Raw genomic sequence first — 22,200 nt, 5'->3', positions numbered from 1 at the left:
CAGGCCCTGTGCTAAAAAAAAATGGAGAGCTACATTTGAGAACAAGATATGCCCCCTGATTCTAAGGAACTTACATTTGAGTGGACAGTTTTGGGGGTAAGTATGGGCAGAAGCAATTCGTCTGGCCACTTCACATCATTCCTCTAGAGCCATTCAAGTAGGATCTTGAATTTCTATATGTCATATTCCATGGGAAGTAAATTATTCTCATACTAAACTGATACTTCATATCCTAAAGCTTCTGAGTTCTTTTAATAAACTGGCATATTCTTCCTCCAGCACTTTTTTTTACCCCAATGATGAGAACATAGAATATTCCCCACAGCTCCCAGAATTCTTTGCGATGTTCTACTCCCTCTTAATTCTCTTCCACTGGGATGTTTCATTTGGCTGAAGGAGAATGGCACCTTATTAAAGGCTCACAAGATTACACTGTAGGCAGAGGCACTGAGAAGAATATGCTGAGTCTGTATAAAATGATTGGTCCTCATGGGAAGCCCGCCAGATTACCACATTACGCCAAAAGTAAACACCTTGTGGTCAAGAACATCAGCCTTAGGAAACAGAACACCAAGGGCGCATTCTCTGAAACTGCCGCAAAGCAGATCTATTCCAAACGTGCCTGGCACTAAACCACATTAAACCTTGCTAAGAAACCCAGTTCCCACAACAGAGTTTCATGTGGTAGCTCTGAGAACAGATTTAGGAATATGTCACTTCAGATATTGCTTGTCTTTGCAAGAAGCCTTTTCAGGCTACACACAAAAAAGTTCCCTATAGACATATTACATGTGATTTTGTACTCTGTTTACAATGGTCTTTTTCAGGAAATGCGCTGTTTACATGACTCATCTTTTTTAAACTAGCACAGCAATTGCTTTTAGAAAACTCAGCTATTAAAATACCTGAGTTTAAAAGCAGAAAACCCACTTCCTATTATGCTTCTTTCATTAGAGTGAATCAGATATATCACTGGTGTTGAAGTAGAACTGTTGAACACATTCGTTCTGGAAGAAAAACACTCCAGGAAACACAGTAAAAGGCTTCCAAGCCCTTGCTATGGAAAAAAAAAAAATCTTACTAATGTCTCATTTCTCCTCCTCCAAGTAAATAAGCCTGTGATATCCACTGTCTGATGAAATGATAAACTATGGAGACAGACAGACTTTGCTTTTCTGCTCCTTTACTAGGTTTGTGGTCTTAAGAGAATCACAATCTTTCTGAGGCTCAGTTTTTTCTTTTCCAAAACGAACTCATTAAGGATATAAAGGGTTGCTATATTTACAGTGCCTGGCATAGAGCTGGTACCCAGGAGAGAATGTGGTGGTAACAGGGTAATACCTGCAACAGCAGCAGCTGTCCCCCAAGAGAACTTGCAACCCAGGCCACTGCTCTGGTGCCCTTACAGGTTGTATTCCCTGGTTCTGGGAGTCCACAGGTTTGGGAGATTTCCTATTAACTTTCCCTCCTAAATGTACCTTGGACGACTGAAGCTTTCATGCACACACAGTGACTCAGGGTCAAGCACAATACCAGCTGAATCCAGTTTGTGAGGCTGTAATCCCAATGCCTACGTGGAATTTATTATTCAGAGGTTTTTCTCCCCTTATGATAGAGGGTAAAGGTAAGAGATCCCTGTCCATCCCAAAAAGGCCTCTTTGGGGGATGAACCTGGCCAGCAAATTTTATGTACATCAACCCTTACTTAAAGTATATTACTTTTAACTATTACTTATTTATTTCTTATTAAAGGGAGAGTTGTTTTGAACATTAGCTCATCTGATATGGGTATTCTCTAACGATATTAAATGCTAAAGAATAAAAATCTGTCCTGTCCAACATAGAAAATGTATGATTATACAGGTTAATGTCAAGATATGTGACACGTCTAGACTAAGTACTCAGTGTTTGCCAGACTGTTTTACTTGTCAGCTACATTACTGTATAGTAAAATAGATTGTCACAAAGCTTTACTTTGAAAGGGCATTTCTTCTGTTGGTTGCCTGCTTTTGCTGTAAGACTAATTAGCCACGACAATTAGCAGAGGTGCAAGTTCTAAAAGAAATAGGATTAACTGAAGTGAAACCATGTTATAGGCAAGTCATTGTAAAATAAATGAAGCACGAGATTTTACACAGGCAAAATGCTGTACTTCCTCAGGCTCATGGCCACCAAATACATCCTTTTTGACACTTCTCATAATGATAAATATTTCATGGGCTGGTTTTTTTTTCTCAGAAAGCTTGTATTTAATGGCATTTTAATACAGAAGACAATCCAAATTTATAAATTGTATATATTTCAAAGAAAACACTCAGACAATATAAAATAACTCAGAGTCAAGAAAAATCTCAGTATGTAAAATTGAAAATTTACAACAAGAATATGAATACGGAACCTGATTTTTGGATCATTTGGGTATTACTATACCACCTTTAAAGCAAATCAGAATTCTTCATTGATAGTTCAAAAATATAAACTATAAATATATAGCAGAAGCATTTCCACATACTGGTTTCCATAATCTTGTCTATGCAGAAATGCTCCACTAGATACATAAAGTACTTATTGGAAGAAGTAAACGTTTGTCATTTGGTGGCACCTTGGACCTCTGCCGTTCTTTAAAGGGCTTTCATTGCTTAATTATTATATGGTGTGGGCACTCACTGGGACCCACAGTTTCCTCAGATTATGGATTTTTTTTTTCTGATCAATGAACACATTGGGTTTTTAAAGGGAATAAACAGCAAAGATGAGGTTTCGCTTGCTGCGAGCATCATGATCGCCACCGTGAAAATAAGTTTATTCTTTTTAGTCAACAATTGGAATGAGTTCATTATGATCTTGGGATAAAATGTCACATCTCATAGATGGGATTAAGCCAGAGACAGACATTAGTGCTCGAGGTAGGGCTATTTTACCAATTTTCCACAACTCACCTTGGTATTTTATGCTCATAATAATTATTTTCCTTTTAGTTAAAGAAATCCATTATTCTGGGCTCTGTAGGGTTTTTATACAAGCCACATAAAAGTAAGAAACTTAGTTTTGCTATTTGACCCTGAAGCAGGACAGATATTTAAGAGATTACAGTTAACATCAATATGTGCAAATCTTATTTTTCCTGAAGGGAAGAAAAATTGCTAACGATGCTCTTGCAGCTACAAACGTCTCCTCACCTGAGAAGGCCATTTTAAGAAGAATTACTTGTTATTCAAAGTGAATACAGAATTAATGCAGAACAGTCTGAATTGCTTCTTGGGCATATTATTCTAATGATGGGGAAATCTGAGGAAATTTACCGAGAAGCATTCATTCCAGGGATTCCAATGATCAGTTTTACTGAGTCATTAATGCCCTAATTATTCAATATACACACTCGCTAACCCCTATCCCCATTTCTATTGGGAATAATCTGTCACCAATTTGGTAGTTTCATTATTTTAATATGTCTTAAAAATAGGAACATTTCTAGAAACCACTACATTTCAGAGAGACTTGTGCCCATTTCCACCAGAGAGAGTTTTGAAGAAAGAAAAAAAAAAAGAATTTAGGGAATAGGCATAAATTCAAGAACACCAGTGCCTTGCTTTCATTATCTGCATGTTTAAAAAATCTTAATAATACCCTGAAAGACTTAGAGAGTGTTTTGTTTTTTGTTTGGATGTTTGGTTGAGATAGCCTGAGTCCATGAAATGAAGAAGACTGTCAAATCATGGTCCTGGTTAGCAAGAGACAAGGAGTGTGTCATTAACTGCATGAATGACCCGCGCCAACATTTAATCCCTCAGGACCTCAGTGTCTGCCATGACAAAGTGATACGGTTGAACTAAATGATTCCTAATGTCAGTATTTGAATTTATAGCTGGTAAATATTAGGAGAACTCTTCAGAAATTTCTTAACATGAAACTAATTTTTCTATGAATATTTTTAAAGATAATTAAGGTAAAAAGATAGCCATGTATTTGAATGTATATTGAAGACAAGTTCAGAAAGATACAAAACAAACATGGTAAGTAGGAAGTAGTAGTGCCTGTGTCTAGGGAAGGGAGAGGTACTTTGTCTCTTTATATTCTTCTGAAATGTAAGAATGTTTACACCATGAACATGCAACTTTTGAGATTAAAATAACTTACACTAAATAAAATATACAGGAAAACTGTAGTGCAAATATTAAATTTAATGTTTTCAACAATTACTTTTTTTGAATTTCAAATATACAATTATTATTTCATGGTTGTAGTGATACTGTATCTTTTTTTTTTTTTTTTTTTTTTTTTTACAAAAGATTTAGGTTTAAGGTTGTCTTAATCCTGATGTTCTCTCCCTTTGTCTGCTTATCCAGTTTCTATGTCCAAGTCCTGCTCACCTTCTCCTCCTTTGGCTTTTCATAAGCAACTCCACTCCAGCACTTGCACAGTAATATTACCATGTTCATATGTCTCTCTCTCCCCCTAGGCCCAAAGACAGACCATGCCTTACTCTTCTGTACTTCCTCCCAAATTCTTATCATAGTGCCTGGCATGGGGAGGTGGCTCTGTTTATTTTATCCCTGGAACACACTGTGATGGAATTTGACACCTTATAATCTTTGAGAGATTTTTATACCATTGAAAATACAAAGAGAAAGAAAAAGAAAATCCTATTGCATACTGTAAACATATGCACCTATGGAAAGCAAGAATTTGAGCTAAAAGTCAGAGGAAGTATGTTAACCGAATAAGACCTAGTTCTTCAGGGCTGGTTTGCTTGGGCTTACTCCGTAGACTAAAATTCAGTGTCCAAGGAATTCTATCATCTAAATATTTTAAAAATTCAGTGTCCAAGGAATTCTATCATCTAAATATTTTAAAAAAATTTTTCTAATCCAATGTTTTCAACTAATGGGCATGAAATTTAACAAAAGATCGTGAAAAGTTCTGGTGGGTGAAAATAGTAAGAATCAGAATTGTGAACTGTGTTTCTCTGTACACCACGGCTAAGGTTAGCATCAGCAAGCAGCCCATTTCTAAGAGGAAGCTGAGACCCAAGACTGAATCAAAGAGACAACTGACTTGTAATGGACAGTAATTTGTAATTATCCAGGAGTTGGAAACATGGAATTCAAGTTCCCTTTTTAATCACTCACTCTCTCTGCCAGTTTGAACAAGTCACTTCAGTTCTACGAGTTTAATTTCCTTATCTATAAAAAGATGTTTATCATCTCTGCCTATAGGGTTATTGAAACAATTAGATGTCTTAGTGTATATAAAAACAACCCATAAACTATTTATTGTATATGACGTAGAACACCATTTTTTATCATAGGGTTTTCTTCAATAATTCCTCTTTCCTGGCCTCCATGGATTGGGAGTGCCATGGTGGCATATGAATATGACAACACATGGGAACCACAAGACCCACTTTCCATGTTTCTACCCTTTATAACTGGGCAGCTTAAGACAATGCCTTAACCTCTCTCTGCTTCAGTTTCCCACTGGAAAAAAACCCAACAATATTATGTTCTTGTCTAGAGGTACTTAAAATAATAAAATAGGAAAATGTTTGTGAAATGCTTTGCAAAGCAAAGAGTTTTCAACTATGACAAGCCTATTTGGTCTTGAAAACTGACTGACAGAAAGATAAAGTGACTTATACTAGGATGTTCAGCTTATTATTACATATTGGAAAAAACTAAGCTAGAAACTAGTTTCAAGTTCCTTCTACTGCACTACCTATTTGAGTAACTAAATCATGTACACAAAATATTGGTCAGGGGCTTCCCTGGTGGCACAGTGGTTGAGAATCTGCCTGCTAATGCAGGGGACACGGGTTCGAGCCCTGGTCTGGGAAGATCCCACATGCCGCGGAGCAGCTAGGCCCGTGAGCCACAACTACTGAGCCTGCGCGTCTGGAGCCTGTGCTCCGCCGCAACAAGAGAGGCCACGATAGTGAAGAGGCCCGCGCACCGCGATGAAGAGTGGCCCCCGCTTGCCGCAACTAGAGGAAGCCCTCACACAGAAACGAAGACCCAACACAGCCAAAAATAAATATTAAAAATAAATAAATAAATAAATAAAAGATTACTATTAAAAAAAAAGTTAGAGAGCTGATTCTGAGGTCTCTGATTAAAAAAAAAAAGAAACATTGAATCGACTTTAAAAAAAAATATTGGTCAGAAAAAAATATAATACTATGCAAATGGAATCTCTTTTTTCTAACAAAAAGGAAGAAAAAAATATTTATATGCATAAATAGGTTAAAATAATATTTGGGCATAGAGGCCTACTGTTCAATTACATTTTTTTTAACACCTTTATTGGAATATAATTGCTTTACAATGGTGTGTTAGTTTCTGCTGTATACCAAAGTGAATCAGCTATACGTGTACATATATCCCCATATCTCCTCCCTCTTGCGTCTCCCTCCCACCCTCCTTATGCCACCCCTCTAGCTGGACACAAAGCACCTAGCTGATCTCCCTGTGCTATGCGGCTGCTTCCTACTAGCTACTGATTTTACATTTGGTAGTGTATATATGTCCATGCCACTCTCTCACTTGATCCCAGCATACCCTTCCCCCTCCCCGTGTCCTCAAGTCCATTCTCTACGTCTGCGTCTTTATTCCTGTCCTGTCCCTAGGTTCTTCAGAACCATTATTTTTTTTTTTTTTTTTAGATTCCATATATATTTGTTAGCATACAGTATTTGTTTTTCTCTTTCTGACTTACTTCACTCAGTATGATGGTCTCTAGGTCCATCCACCTCACTACAGATAACTCAATTTCGTTTCTTTTTATAGCTGAGTAATATTCCATTGTATATATGTGCCACATCTTCTTTATCCATTCATTGGTTGATGGATACTCAGGTTGCTTCCATGTCCTGGCTATTGTAAATAGAGCTGCAATTTGAATTATGGTTTTCTCAGGGTATATGCCCAGTAGTGGGATTGCTGGATCATATGGTAGTTCTATTTTTAGTTTTTTAAGAAACCTGCATACCGTTCTCCATAGTGCTGTATCAATTTACATTCCCACCCAACAGTGCAAGAAGGTTCCCTTTTCTCCACACCCTCTCCAGCATTTATTGTTTGTAGATTTTTTGATGATGGCCATTCTGACTGGTGTGAGGTGATACCTCATTGTAGTTTTGATTTGCATTTCTCTAATGATTAGTGATGTTGAGCATCCTTTCATGTGTTTGTTGGCAATCTGCATATCTCCTTCGAGAAATGTCTATTTAGGTCTTCTGCCCATTTTTGGATTGGGTTGTTTTTTTTGATATTGAGCTGCATGAGCTACTTGTATATTTTGGAGATTAATCCTTTGCCAGTTGCTTCATTTGTAAATATTTTCTCCCATTCTGAGGGCTGTCTTTTCGTCTTGTTTATGGTTTCCTTTGCTGTGCAAAAGCTTTGAAGTTTCATTAGGTCCCATTTGTTTATTTTTATTTTTATTTCCATTTCTCTAGGAGGTGAGTGAAAAAGGATCTTGCTGTGATTTATGTCACAGAGTGTTCTGCCTATGTTTTCTGCTAAGAGTTTTATAGTGTCTGGCCTTACATTTCGGTCTTTAATCCATTTTGAGTTTATTTTTGTGTATGGTGTTAGGGAATGTTCTAATTTCATTCTTTCACATGTAGCTGTCCAGTTTTCCCAGCACCACTTATTGAAGAGGCTGTCTTTTCTCCAGTGTATACTCTTGCCTCCTTTATCAAAGATGAGGTGACCATATGTGCATGGGTTTATCTCTGGGCTTTCTATCCTGTTCCATTGATCTATATTTCTGTTTTTGTGCCAGTACCATACTGTTTTGATTACTGTAGCTTTGTAGTATAGTCTGAAGTCTGGGAGCCTAATTCCTCCAGCTCTGTTTTTCTTTCTCAAGATTCCTTTGGCTATTCAGGGTGTTTTGTGTCTCCATACAAATTGTGAAATTTTTTGTTCTAGTTCTGTGAAAAATGCCAGTGGTAGTTTGATAGGGATTGCATTGAATCTGTAGATTGCTTTGTGTAGTATAGTCATTTTCACAATGTTGATTCTTCCAATCCAAGAACATGGTATATCTGTCCATCTGTTTGTATCCTCTTTAATTTCTTTCATCAATGTTTTATAGTTTTCTGCATACAGGTCTTTTGTCTCCTTAGGTAGGTTCATTCCTAGGTATCTTATTCTTCTTGTTGCAATGTAAATGGGAGTGTTTCACTGATTTCTCTTTCAGATTTTTCATCTTTAGTGTATAGGAATGCAAGAAATTTCTGTGCATTAATTTTGTATCCTGCTACTTTACCAAATTCATTGATTAGCTCTAGTAGTTTTCTGGTAGCATCTTAGGATTCTCTATGCATAGTATCATGTCATCTGCAAACAGTGACAGCTTTACTTCTTCTTTTCCAATTTGGATTCCTTTTATTTCTTTTTCTTCTCTGATTACTGTGGCTAAAACTTCCAAAACTATGTTGAATAACAGTGGTGAGAGTGGACAACCTTGTCTTGTTCCTGATCTTAGAGGAAATGGTTTCAGTTTTTCACCATTGAGAATGATGTTGGCTGTGGGTTTGTCATATATGGCCTTTATTATGTTGAGGTAAGTTCCCTCTATGCCTACTTTTTGGAGGGTTTGAATTTTGTCGAAAGCTTTTTCTGCATCTATTGAGATGATCATACAGTTTTTCTCCTTCAATTTGTTAATATGGTTTACCACATTGATTGATTTGCGTATATTGAAGAATCCTTGCATCCCTGGGATAAATCCCACTTGATCATGGTGTATGATCCTTTTAATGTGTTACTGGATTCTGTTTGCTAGTATTTTGTTGAGGATTTTTGCATCTATGTTCAGTGATATTGGCCTGTAGTCTTCTTTGGGACATCTTTGTCTGGTTTGTATCAGGGTGATGGTGGCCTTGTAGAATGAGTTTGGGAGTGTTCTGGAGGGATTTTTTTAAGGTAGAAGTGACTGGGAGATTTCAGATGCTGTCCAATATGTCATTTAAGAGGCTACTCAGCACGAAAAGAAAATTAAAGTCAACAGAATTGAGGGCAATGATTACAGCAAAGTAAAAGCACTCAAATTTGCACCTCAGTTGAGGCTAGTTACCAGAACTCAAAAATCAAGATTTTTTTTCTAAATTTGACCTTTAGAAATGAATCAAGTGTTCCGAGACAAGTGCTCAAGGTCTCATGAGCCTGGGTTAGTGTCCAGCAAAGACTGCCTTCTAGCCTGCATCCTACATTCATGTCTTATGCATTAAATGGTGACTCAGGGATTCACCAGTTCATATCAATGGTTTAATTTAACAGTGTCTGACCCATTGGTTAGGACCTGGCTGTAGACCTCAAAGCTCTACCTGTTCGTTTTCATTTTCATAACCAGTTTCCAACATCAGGCTTTCTCTCCTTCAATTCCATCCCAAATGCTTGAAAGCAAGGAGGGGGACCCAACAATGGGACGCCTCTGCCAGGTAACCTAACTCCCAGGTAACAGTCCTTTCTATCTTCATCTTCTGCATCTGCCTCCCCTACTCTCAGGGGACAAAAGATTTGAGAAAAGGAAAACTTTCTGATAAAAATGTTGAGAACCCTTCTTTGACAAGCCAGTCTAAGAACCATATTTGCACTTTCAAAGGGTGTTCTTTTGAAAACATTCTGAAACACTGTATCAGGTCCATAGGTTCCAGAAATGACCCTGATAAGAAAAATCTTCTTTCCTGTTCCTACTCAATTAGCACGAAGTTTAGCACTAATAAGTCTCCTAAGTCTCCAGGCCAGGCTCACTTACGATAGGCTCCCACTAGGCCAGAGGTGCATCAAGGCAGCTGAGCTCACTCAAAAACTGGTTAAGTATTAAAGGTTTATCTTAGACGTGGGTGCCATGAACTCTTTTTTGCTATCTTCACTGTACTCTTGTCCTTATGAGTCTCACAGTAAGGTCTTTATGAGGTAGAAATCAAATTCATGGTTGGTCAAGGGTCAAGATCCCCTGGGTTCTGGCTTTATCAGGAACTTGGAACCAACCCCAAGATTAGTTCTGCTCCAGGGTATGCAGTCCTCTTTCCATGCCTTTCTTGGCTTTTGAATCACCAATATTCAATTTGGTGTATACCTCTGTGCTGATCTTTTTGGACCACAGCCACCCACAACTCTTGTTATAGGAGAAATAACATCAAATCTTCATTAAGTACTGTTGTCTAGTCTAGATTTAAAAGGAAAATATTCTTTTCCATACATTTTCTTTTCAATACCTCTCACATTATACAGGTAGTCATAAGCTCTACCTATATGTGGTCCCAAGCCTTTATGTTTCAGGAGAAATGTTGTAACCTCAACCATGACCCAACACACAAACACACACACACACACACACACACACACACACACAGCTCACCATCACCATGACCATCACTACCACTGGGTCAAGTATACAACTTGGGAAATGAAATACCAAATTCTGTTACTCACAAGACAGCTAAGAAACAGACTGGAAAGAAACTCATTTAGCAGAATAAACCACAATGAACAAAATATCATAAAATGTTTGAATAGGATCTTAACACCATAAAATGAACAATTATACTTAATTTTGTTTTGGGTACTTTCATTTGTTCTGTCTTAAAAAGTCTATGGTGTTTTTAAGAGTCAGGGAAAAAAGCTACAAGTATTATACTGTCCCACATACACCCCCAATCGAATAGAACCAACCTTCCTGCTAGCACTCTTCTCTCTATCTTTCCCATCATTTCCCCACCCCAAACAGTCATATTCTCAAGGGACTTCTCAGGAAGCCTGTAATAGTCTTAAAAAATAATGGCATGCATCTATGTGAAGGGAATCATGCCTACCCGAAGACAGGTTGTTTTGATGCCCTGAAAAAAGCATGCATTTTGTAGTGAAGGCAGACCTGGGGTTAGCTCCTGGCTCCAGTTATGAAAATTTAGGCTTATTACCTCTCTAGACCTCAGTTACTGTATCAGCAAGATATGGAAATTTGATCCCATCTGAGTGTTATACTGACTATAAGTAATATATGTGGAAGAGCTAGCACGTAACAGTTTGATAAATGCTCTGCATATGAATTCATAGTTCTTAATCAAATTGAGCAGTTCCTGGACATTTTAATCATATAATACTTAGTATCATTCAAATATGTTATGTAAGTGCTTTGGTTAAGTAGTTCTCCTAAGATGGTTAAATGAAACATCATCAACTCTGCCCCTTTTCTGGTTACTTTTCAATTATTTACCCTTTTGATTTTGGTTAGCAACTCATAGTTATTTGCCTTCTAAAATCACCTGAGGAAACAAGATTTGTTTGTACATAGTTCAAAACATAATCAAGATTCTGATAATCTGCTATGCTGGCAACCCCGAGAGAACATAAGAAAGGTGATGAATAAGGCATCTCTTCCCTGTTTGATCACATTTTCAGCAAAACAGCAAAATTCAGTACTGCTTAGCAACTTACAATATTTAACAGTTTATATTTGTAATAGAAACAGGAAACTATTTCCAAATCTCTATTTTTTCTTTGTTGAAACAAAGTCTGCAATTCTAACCAGCTACGTGTAAATAATATTTAGGCAAGCAACAGTCTAGAAGATATAAAATAATAAGTGATTGAGATCATTGTTGCAGTCGGGGGGTGGTACAAGAAAAATATTTTTCAAATGTTGTAATGGTCCTCTCCTCGAATCCCCCATTCCATTGATAAACCTCTTATAGGCCAGTTATAAAAATACTAGACAGATACAAGCCTGGTTAAAATAAAAGCCTTCAAGGGATGGACATTATCTGCTTTTACCACCTGAATAATAATTGCAATAGAATTGCTGACCTAGAAATTAGAGTGAACTTTGATGACCTTCCAAGCTAGCCACTCACTCCATACAGAAATTTCTCCTGTCACATACCCAAACCACTCCAAGAGGGCACCATATTAACCTCCTTCCAGGCAACCCATCCCATCCTGCTACAGTTCTGAAGCTCAGGTCAAGCTCAGGAAAACGAGTCCCTGAAAATGTTATAACTAGAGAGCTACTTTACTTCACAGGCAGGGTCTTGAGATGGGCCTGCCTGAAGACATACAGGAAAAAAGCAGACTTCTGGAGCTCTAATGATTCCCAGTTAGGTGTCTATTGGTAAGGCCTAACATCAACAACAATTCTACCATAAAGAGATAGTGGTTCCTCTGAAGATTCTCATTCTCAGCAGACAAGGACGCCAAGGGTTAAGGAGGGTGAAAACTTCCATCAGATCTAAGGGTTCTAAAGGGTGGTTTAGCCCAGTGTTTGTGCCTGAACCTCAAAGGAAAAGAGAGATCCCTGCCCCCTTTCTTTTATCCTGCCTAGTCTCATTAATATCCAATTACACAGTCAGCACCTGAAGTTTGTGAAGCCCAAGGCTAAACCAACAGCAAGTGTGAGACCTGAAGCAAGGCAGGCCTCCCCTGCACCACCACTTTACCCTTCGTGGAGGGAAGACCTATTCAGGTGACTTCTGTTTCACCAACAGAGGACAAACTGGGGAAACTTGTGCAATGGAACTGGCTTTATTGCCTGCTGGATTAATAATTAAGAAGACTGGATGTTAACTAGACTTATTGTGGTGATCCTTTTGCAGCATACACAAATATCGAATCATTACATTGTATACCTGAAAATAATACAATGTTTCATGTCAATCACACCTCAAAAAATGGCTTTACCTGGGACTTCCCTGGTGGCGCAGTGGTTGAGAATCTGCCTGCCAATGCAGGGGACACGGGTTCCAGCCCTGGTCTGGGAAGATCCCACAGGCCGCGGAGCAACTAGGCCCGTGAGCCACAACTACTGAGCCTGCGCGTCTGGAGCCTGTGCTCCGCAACAAAAGAGGCCACGATAGTGAGAGGCCCGAGCACCGCGATGAAGAGTGGCCCCCACTTGCCACAACTAGAGAAAGCCCTCACACAGAGACGAAGACCCAACACAGCCATAAATAAATAAATAAATAAATTTTTTTTTTTTAAATGGCTTTACCTTAAACTTCTCACATGAATTTTCTAATGGAAATTTACCTCCAACATCTGAACCAGCAAGAAAATGAGGCTTTACCAACCAGTTACAGCACCCATGTCTTATTCACCTTTGTACCATCAATGTCCAGAGCAGTATCTAGCACACAGCAGGTACTTGGAAAACATTAGCTGACCTAAGTGAAGGATTAAAATGTGTTCAAGGACTAACCTTCAAAAGCATTTCTTCACGTTGGGCATTATCAGAATCACAGGATTTTCTGTGCAGTTTTTCCACAACTGCAGTAAGGTTTCCGTACCCAGTGATTTGCAGAAGGCAAGTCTGAAGAGATTCCCAACCTAAGGTGTTCAAAAATAGGAGAAACACACATGAGGGAAAACAAAACTTACTCTTTGGCATTAGTTCACTTGATGTACATGCAATAGAACTTCTCACACTTATATAGTATTTAGGAAATTGTTCAAACAGGATTTAAAAGAAGCACAATTTCTTACTGAAGCTCCGGTGGATAACTGTGGAACTGGGCTAAAATTTACCTCTCATTCTGGCTTTTTCTTAAGCCAAGTTGCAACAATATGGCTTTAAAAACCAGGGAGCTCTTTATGCAGGTGACTCAAAAGTAAGATGTAGAAAATATAGGGAATAATAGGTTCTTAGAGACCATTTAACCTCCTCCCTAAGTGGGTTTATCAGAAACACCTCAGAAGGGTATGTGTGTGAGAGAGAGATGGAAAGAAATAGTCCTCAGAAGCACAGGAGTAAGAAAATTTTCTAAACAAGACAAAAAAGAAGATTGGAGACTTTGTTATTAACCAGTGTATATCCAACATACATATAAGGATATATAGCTACATCATTGATCAGGTGAGGGAAAAGAGTTGTTGGTGAAAATGAAGAGAGGAATTCCTAATGCCAACCTTATTGCTTTGACTTGAAGAAACATTGTGTGAAGGAGCTCTACATAATTCTTTAAGTAGATTTTGTGGTTTCCCACTGTTGGTTTCATATGGATGGTTTCAGAGGAGTCAGTTTCACACAGGTGGATTCCAGCTTGTCTGGGGCAAAAACTCTGCCCCTTAGATCTTACTGACCTAAATACTGTCCATTTGCAAAACCTGGCACATAGTAGCTGCTCAACAATTGTAGAAATAGTCTGGTTGAATGAAATAACATTTCTCTTCTCTAGACATACATTGGGAAGCTTTTTCTCATTACTTCTCAGTTGTTCTCCTAGACTCTTTTCTTGTGTGTTTTCACCATAGTAACTAGTTTTCACTTTAGTGTTCTTCTGCACATCTGAAGGCTCTTGTCCTTCAGATCGTGTCATCGTGAATCATGATAAAGAATATACACTTTAGAAAGAAGGAATCTATCTCCTTTTTCTTTTTATAACCCATTAGTTTGGATAAGACTCTTCTCTTAAAAGATAATAAAGTATGCAGAGAGGAAACTGGCAAAAGCCTCTTTCCTCATTCCAACCATGCAGTTCCTGAGGTTTTCACATTCTTACATGATTCTACCTGCCATGGCTAATTGTTCTAATAGTAAGTGCTGAATTCCACCTGGGCCAATCAGAACATGTCCCTTTAGAGATTGAATTCTAAAAGTAGAGACAGTTTTTGTTTAATGCAAAACCTACAAGATGTGGACATAATGTTCCATATGACCAAGTTTCCAGCCACAAGGATGACCTGGTCTGAAAGAATAAAGCCAACACACAAAGAGGCAGATTATGGAAATGCTAAGAAAGAGAATCCTGAAGGCATTCAAATCATTGGCTGCCATCCTGTCTATGGTCCAGGTAAAACACTGACATTCCTGTGGTTGGTTTATTTCATTCATTCAATAAATATTCAGTAAGCACCTACTGTATGTCAAGTGCTTTGCTAGGCATTGGAGATGCAATAGTGATCAAGACAGATAATGGTCTCTGCCCTGGCAGGGCTGGTGAACCATTAAATCCACATGCCCCCTGCAATGATCACACATTTTTACTTATATTAGTATGAATGACATCCAAAAGAGTGCTAACTTCAGCTATATTATGAATTAAACTTCTATGGATTTGTCTGTGAAGTTAAATGTTACAATTTTTATGCAAAATGTATTTTCCAAACAACTAGGTAACCAACATATTTTGGATCTTGATTTATGCCTGAGTTGCTTAAAATTTCCCTGAAAACTAGAAAATCCTCTTATGACTTACTTAACACCTGAGAAATCTCAAGCTTTCATTAACTCTTAAAAAACATTCTGAATTTAAGTACAATATGATGCAACACAGTTTTGCTTCAAGCAATATTATTTTATTTCCTTACACCAACTATTCAGGAAACTGATACAGAATTTTACCTCTTTTTCCCCAACCTAGGTTCTTTTAAATAAAACACAAAACTCTATGACTGTAGGTAGTGTTAGACCACAACTCCAAGGTCTTCCTAGTTCTAACATTTGAAAATGATAATAATGATAATGACATCTATTTTTAATGTACCATAATGTTAGGTAAAGAAAACTAGTTCATCTTCTACAATGTGATCTTTCCAAACTCAGATATGAGGAGGTAACCCGCCAGCTTAGGGTCCAGCAAGAGGAATGCAGATGACGTGGAAAAAAAAAACATCCTTTCGTCAGGACACTGTTCTGGGATGCCCTACGACCTTCCTCTGCCCTTCATGCCCACGCTTCACAAAGCATGGCTGGAAAGAGTTCACAGGGGAGGTCCCCACGCTGAGCCCACCCTGGGACATGCAGCCCCTCACAGCCACCAAGCAGGTGTCCTTCCAGGATTTCAATTTTGTGGTCAGGGTCCTCTAGCCCCCTCCCCTGCCCCAACCGAGCTCTGCCCCATCCATACACACAAAAATAATTAATTAATTAATTAATTAATTAATTAAATAGGGCTTCTCACCAGCTGAGATCCATCACACACGGAGCCTAAGGGATGAAGGATAACCAAACACTCTCCCACATTCTTTACATTCATTGCACTTCTCTCCTGTGTAATTTCTCTTGGGCGTAATATGGTTAGAATATCTTCCGGTGGCTTTTCCACATTGATTAATGATTAATGATTAATTCATGGGGCTTCTCTCCAGGTTGAGTTGATGCCTGTTGATTAAGGAGTAAGTGATAACTAAAGGTTTTCTTGCTTTCTTTGCAAGACAGGGATTCTCCCCCATAGAAGGTCTGCACCTTTTCCTGCCAGTAGATGGTTTGCCCCAAATTTAATCTGCTTTACAGTGGTCTCTTTGGTTTTAAGTTGAGACTTCTGGTCTGCACAGGTGTCTTGGAGAATTCTTCTCCCCTCTGTCCTCAGCTCTTCCTGCTCTGCCTGGGTGAGCAGTCTGAGTTTATGGAGATACCCCACTGAGACCAGGTCCCGAAAGTTCTCCAGCATCATGTCTGTACGGGATTTTCTGAGCAGGGTTCAGCAATGCCCCCTCCTCATGGAGAAGTCCACAGCCACTTCCTCGAAGGTCACCGAGTCCTTTGATCAGGTTTTCAGCCGCCCTGGAGCCATCCGTTCCTCCTCCAAGTTCCCCTCCTAGAGACAAGTGGCGTCTTGAGCAGGCACAGTGGTGAAAAGTTGAAAAGTCTCCTTTGAAATCTGAAAAGAGACAAGGACGGCAGCTGTCACCACTTTACATGATGATGGTACTGGAGGTCCCAGCCCGGGCAGAAAAGCAGGAGCGGCTCCTTGGTACCAAGGCAGATAATGAGGAAAAGCGTGGTGGCTTCACAAGGATGAAAGCAGCATTCCGGCAATTCACACTTCGGTCTGGGGGCTTGTAAGAAGTGGAAGGCCCCCCAGGGCAGGCCTACGAGCGCCTGAGGCAGTGGGGGCAGCTTAGTCCTATTACCTTTTGTCTTTCCTACTTGACTGAGACTCCTTGAGGGCGAGAACTGTGCTTAATTAATCTTGAGTTACCATTTGTTGGGCTGCACCCCGCAGGCTTGCAAGTTGTCCGGCTTCCAGACTGAAGAACGAGCTTGGAGACAGCGACAGAGACACCAATGGTTTACTGGACGGAGTGATCTTACACAAAGGACCCTGGAGCAACAGCCTGCTGTGTAAGATAGATAACGGGCAAGACATGGCGACCGCCTTCCCTACTCGGGGGAGGAGGCTACCATTTATAGGGGGGAATTGACGTCAGGTGTGATCGTCAGTTACCAGGGGCTAATTAAGCCCTATAATTAAGAGGATAGGATAGTCATGTGAGTGAAGCAGGGACTGGTCGAGCAGGGGATTTAGAGAGCAAGAAAACGTCCATCTTGAATCGCCTAACCATACACCAATGTCTAATCCAATGTCAGGTACATTGGCACCCCCTAAACAGGAGGAAAAAACCCGGAGGATTCCTGGTGATTCCAAGAATAATAATAATATCTGACTTATGCTATTCTTGATGAAAGCAGGAGATAAAGTAAGACTCAACCAATCAAGACATAAGGTAGGCTTGGAGTGTGACAAGCTATCTCCACAGCCCCAGCTGGAAATAGAGCCATTACTCTGTCTGACCTAGACTATAACTATGAAACCTAGAAGGAACCTCCATAATCCTCAAAGAGGTAGCATCTTACAGAGATTAAAAATATATACTCTGTAGTCAGTTCAACTCCACATCCTAGCACTACCATGGAATATCGCCATAACCTTGGGGAAATCATTTAACTTCTCCAAGCCTCAGTTCCCTCACCTATACAGTGGCAGTAATATGGTGAAGACTAATGCAATAATATACGTAGAGTGTTTAACATATTGACTAACAGTTGGCAAGTGCTTAATAAATATTAACTATCATCATTATCATCAAAATCATCATTAACATCATCATCATCCTCCTCACCCAGGACGGTCTCTCATTTTACAAATGAATAAATTAAGTTTTAGAGCAGCTTTTCTTAGCATTGGTACTAATACATTACAATCATTTAGAACATGCAGCATGAGTAATTTATTTTTTAATGGTATTAGATTGATGTCTGACCATTTTTATGTACGTTCATAAACATTTTCATATAATTCAATCTAATACTAGTTTTAAGATGATTTACTTTCAAATATAAATGAGGGTGATCAAGGATTAAATCTATACTAATATTATTCTTTCATTCTTATATTTTGTATGCTTGTGGTTCTCTACCCAGTGGCCCAGGCAGTGGTATCTGTAAAGCTCCCCAGGTGATTCGAAGGTGGAGATTTCTTACACTTCCCTTTAAGAGAATCACTGCTTTCTGCTTTGGGTCACCTGGGAGAGAAATGAAGACAGTCAAACAGCCCTCCAGGAAACATCACTGGTTTGACACAGTGGTTCTCAACCTTGGTACTGATTAGAATTACCTAGGGAAGACTTAAACTCTAGACCCCAACAGAGACCATGTAAATTATATCGATAATAAGGCATTAAGTTTGTCAACGATCTCACTTCTAAAACAAAAAAAAAGCATTATTCACAATAGCCAAGATATGAAACAATTTTTTTTCTTTTTGCCACAGACAGTAAGGTAAGGTACTACTGTTTCGACTTTACTAGTAAGTTTAAATCATGATTTCTGTACATCCAGAAAGGTTTGTTAACATATCTTTGAACGTGCTGTGGGCAGATGGATGGAGCATGTTCAAAATAGTTGCAAGGGAGCCCTTATGCAACTACTTGGGAGAAATCATTTCTTTCTCCTATGTACAAGTAGGGGTTCATTATTAAAGGGCTATATAACATAAGGACCTATCTCTTAAGTATCAGATGACAGTGACCTCTGCAAGGAGGCAGAGGAAATATAACCCTATTATACTGATATGATTGTTTATGTGCATATTGTCCTTTAAAATTCTGTTTTACCCATAATCCATTTTAGCATCTAGTTAAACTAAATGATCACTCTTGAGTCCTGGATAAACCTCATGTATTTCACTATTACACAGCAGTTTCAAAATTTGGTGTGCTTGTTTGTTTTTTTCTTGTTTGTTTGCTTTCTTAAATTGGGCTTCATTAAGAAAAATGTGCATATGAAATAATTTTTAAAGTTCTCCAGAGGTCAACTTTATCATAATCAATGTTTACACTTTTTTTTTTTTTAATTTTTGGCTGTGTTGGGTCTTCGTTTCTGTGCGAGGGCTTTCTCTAGTTGTGGCAAGCGGGGGCCAGTCTTCATCGCGGTGCACGGGCCTCTCACTATCGTGGCCTCTCTTGTTGCGGAGCACAGGCTCCAGACACGCAAGCTCAGTAGTTGTGGCTCACGGGTCTAGTTGTTCCGCGGCATGTGGAATCTTCTCAGACCAGGGCTCGAACCCGTGTCCCCTGCATTGGCAGGCAGATTCTCAACCACTGAGCCACCAGGGAAGCCAATGTTTACACTTCCTGAGAGCTAACCAAGCCTTCATGAACTCTTCACATGAGAGCTGACTTCTGATACTGACAAGAGTGTAAACCACCATGAAGATAAGGCTCTTATGACAGGCAGTTTTCTGTTTTCTTGCTGTAAGACAACACTTTTCTCCATTTTTTTTTTTTTATAGTACTAAATTTCTCCTAATGTAATATCAGGGGAAGAAGAAGAGTTGGGGGAGGGAAAAGGCAGTAGATTCTGGCCTAGACAGCATTTTTAGACAGCAGCAATTAATTATCATAGTTCTCATCCCACACTCTGATGCAGTTAGAATATTGCTCTTAGACTTGTTATTGATCCAACAGGCATTCAATTTTAACTTTGGAATGAAGAAAACAGACATAACTTATTTTTCTGTTAGCCTAAGTGATACTTAGTAATTGTTTGAATGAGACACATTTATTTTCAAGAGTCTCTGTGATATTAATCATTTGACCAAAAGTTCTTAGGGCACTAGGAGGTAATCTGTAACTTTTTGTTTTGCAGGGAAAGGAATGTGACCAAAGTAGTTCTCCCCATTTCTGAGTAGGGCAAGTATGCATACTCTATTTTATTTACTCATTTTAAAAGGTAACCTGTTTTATTACCTTTCCTTGGCTTGAGAGTTAGGAATCAATAGGCGTGTGATTGGGAAAACATTAGTGATGTAGGGACTGAAACTGAAATGACTGCAATCAAGCAATCCAAAAATAATCAAACTAATGTCTTGGTGCTTTCATTCAAATGCAACCTTTACTCGCTACTTTATGATTAAAATGTTCCTTTGAAACTAAATTAATTTTTCTCCTCTTCACAAGATGATCAATGATTAGGATTTTATTTGTAGTCTGCCAAAATTACCCGTTTACATACCACTGACCACCCTCTGCAACAGTGACACTCTTATTGCTGAAGCTCAATGTCCTATTAAAAGAAATGAGTGAAATATTATGTGTATATAAATCGGTAAATAAAAGAAACAAGTGACTTGATGGAATAATCTAAAACAAACAATTTTTTAAAAGATGAAGCAGAAAGATAAAGCATCCCTTTCCGACTCCTGTTTACTGAAACCAGCTCACACCCACCAAACAGTACAGAGTTCATAAAAACCTTTCACATTTGCCTTTTTTTCCCCAAATTTGTCCAAGTTAGTTTCCACTTTACTGTTTTACTACTTCTTACTCTAAGCTTTCCTAGCACCTCAGTACCCCTGCAGCCCCCCATCCCTATACACACTCTTACATATCACCCCCTTTTTGACTCCATACCTCAGGCCTCATTTTCCACCCAGCCTTTCATCAACTATCCAGTTGAGTGTTTTCCCCACTCCAAGGGAAACACAGGCTGAATCGTCCCACCCCACTCACTCAAGTTAGGGGGGGTTGACAGTTGATTATTTGAGTTTATAAGAGGCATAATTGCAAAAATCAGGATGACACAAGAAAGAAGAAATATGAGCTTAGGAAAGGAACAAATAGATTATTAACACATATATTTAGGGCTGCTAAACCCATCACGGCAGGTCTAAGTTTGACTGCAAACAAAAAGGACATGAAGATGCAGAGGCTCATGGATGTTTTACTGTTTTTTTTTAAAAAAACATTTTCTGAATCTGTATTACATTTGGAAAAAGAGAAATTATCTTATTAATATATCTGATTTTTTATTCAATACCTTCCAGATCCTCCCCAAGCAAAATTATCTAAGGAATCTGAAAGTTCTACTTCTCTTTGTTCAATCTTATTTACATTATTTTGTATCATATTATTTATACTGATCATTGAATAAGCGCAAAAGAATACTTATAACATATGCAGAATACATATGAATGCTCAGGCTGCTACCTGCCCCTAACTTAAAATATAAAGCATGGCCAGTCATTTTGATGCTCCTGTGTGCTTTCATGTGATCTCCTGCCTGGTGTGTGGTTCACAGCCTTGCTCCCAAGAATTTTGTGTTTATTAATCCCATACTTCTCTTTGTAGCTTTATCACATATGTTTGTAGCAAAACAATGTAGTATTTAGTTTTCATTATTTGAACCTTATACAAATGGCATAATTCTTCTGAAAAGTGCCTATTTACTTTAAAATGATGATTCACACAGGTTGACTAATGCAGCCAAAATTCATTACTTATCAGTTCTGCATTTTGTTCTACCACAGAATACACCATCAGTTCAGGTGGACATTTGAGTTGCTTAAAATTTTTGCAATTACAAACATCACAGATACAAACATTCTTGGTTCACATGTCCAAGAGTTTCTCTTAGGCATGTGCCTAGAAGTGAAAGTTCTGGGTCATGTGGTTAGCACAAGTCTTTAAATTTACAAGATAATATTGAGTGGTTTTTCAAAGAGGTTTTATCAACATATTCAGTCTGTCAATTACTGAAAAATATGTGTTAAAATATGTGATAGTGAACTTGACAGATTCTACTTGTAGTTTTGTCGTGTGTGTGTGTCTTTCTTTATTAAATTCATAGAAGTTTTGAACTCTTACAACTGGCTAGTGACTTCAGACTTCATTAAGTAGTAATTTATTATGTCTCTCGAAGTGCATTATTTGAACTTTGTGTCTTAAAGTTTACTTGCTGTGCTATTCAGATAGCTTCTTTATCATTCTGTTTGTCGGTATTAACCTCCTGTATCACATTTTCAACCTTTTACTTCCAACATTTCATGCCCTTATGTGTATCTTGAAAACAGCCTGTATCTGGATTTTTTTATGTAATCTGAAATATTTGCTTTTTAACTGGAAATTTTAATTAATGTACAATTACTGTCATTTCCTCCTTTCCAATCCTATTCCTTTAAATTATTTTTTAATTATTTTA

The 22,200-nt window shown here is 38.4% G+C and overlaps 1 long non-coding RNA gene across 1 annotated transcript in view; it reads right to left on the bottom strand.

Moving 5' to 3' along the window:
- The window catches only part of LOC132376966 (uncharacterized), a 398,251-nt gene that overhangs the window by 269,528 nt on the left and 106,523 nt on the right, over positions 1 to 22,200 (bottom strand). Inside the window, exon 2 of the long non-coding RNA XR_009506485.1 lies at positions 13,201 to 13,328. This is a non-coding gene — a long non-coding RNA (uncharacterized LOC132376966). The remainder of the gene's footprint in view (positions 1 to 13,200; positions 13,329 to 22,200) is intronic.

The sequence above is a fragment of the Balaenoptera ricei genome, chromosome 13, assembly GCF_028023285.1.
Source record: "Balaenoptera ricei isolate mBalRic1 chromosome 13, mBalRic1.hap2, whole genome shotgun sequence".
Classification (NCBI taxonomy): Eukaryota; Metazoa; Chordata; class Mammalia; order Artiodactyla; family Balaenopteridae; genus Balaenoptera; species Balaenoptera ricei.
This window is presented reverse-complemented; position numbering and strand designations above follow the sequence as displayed.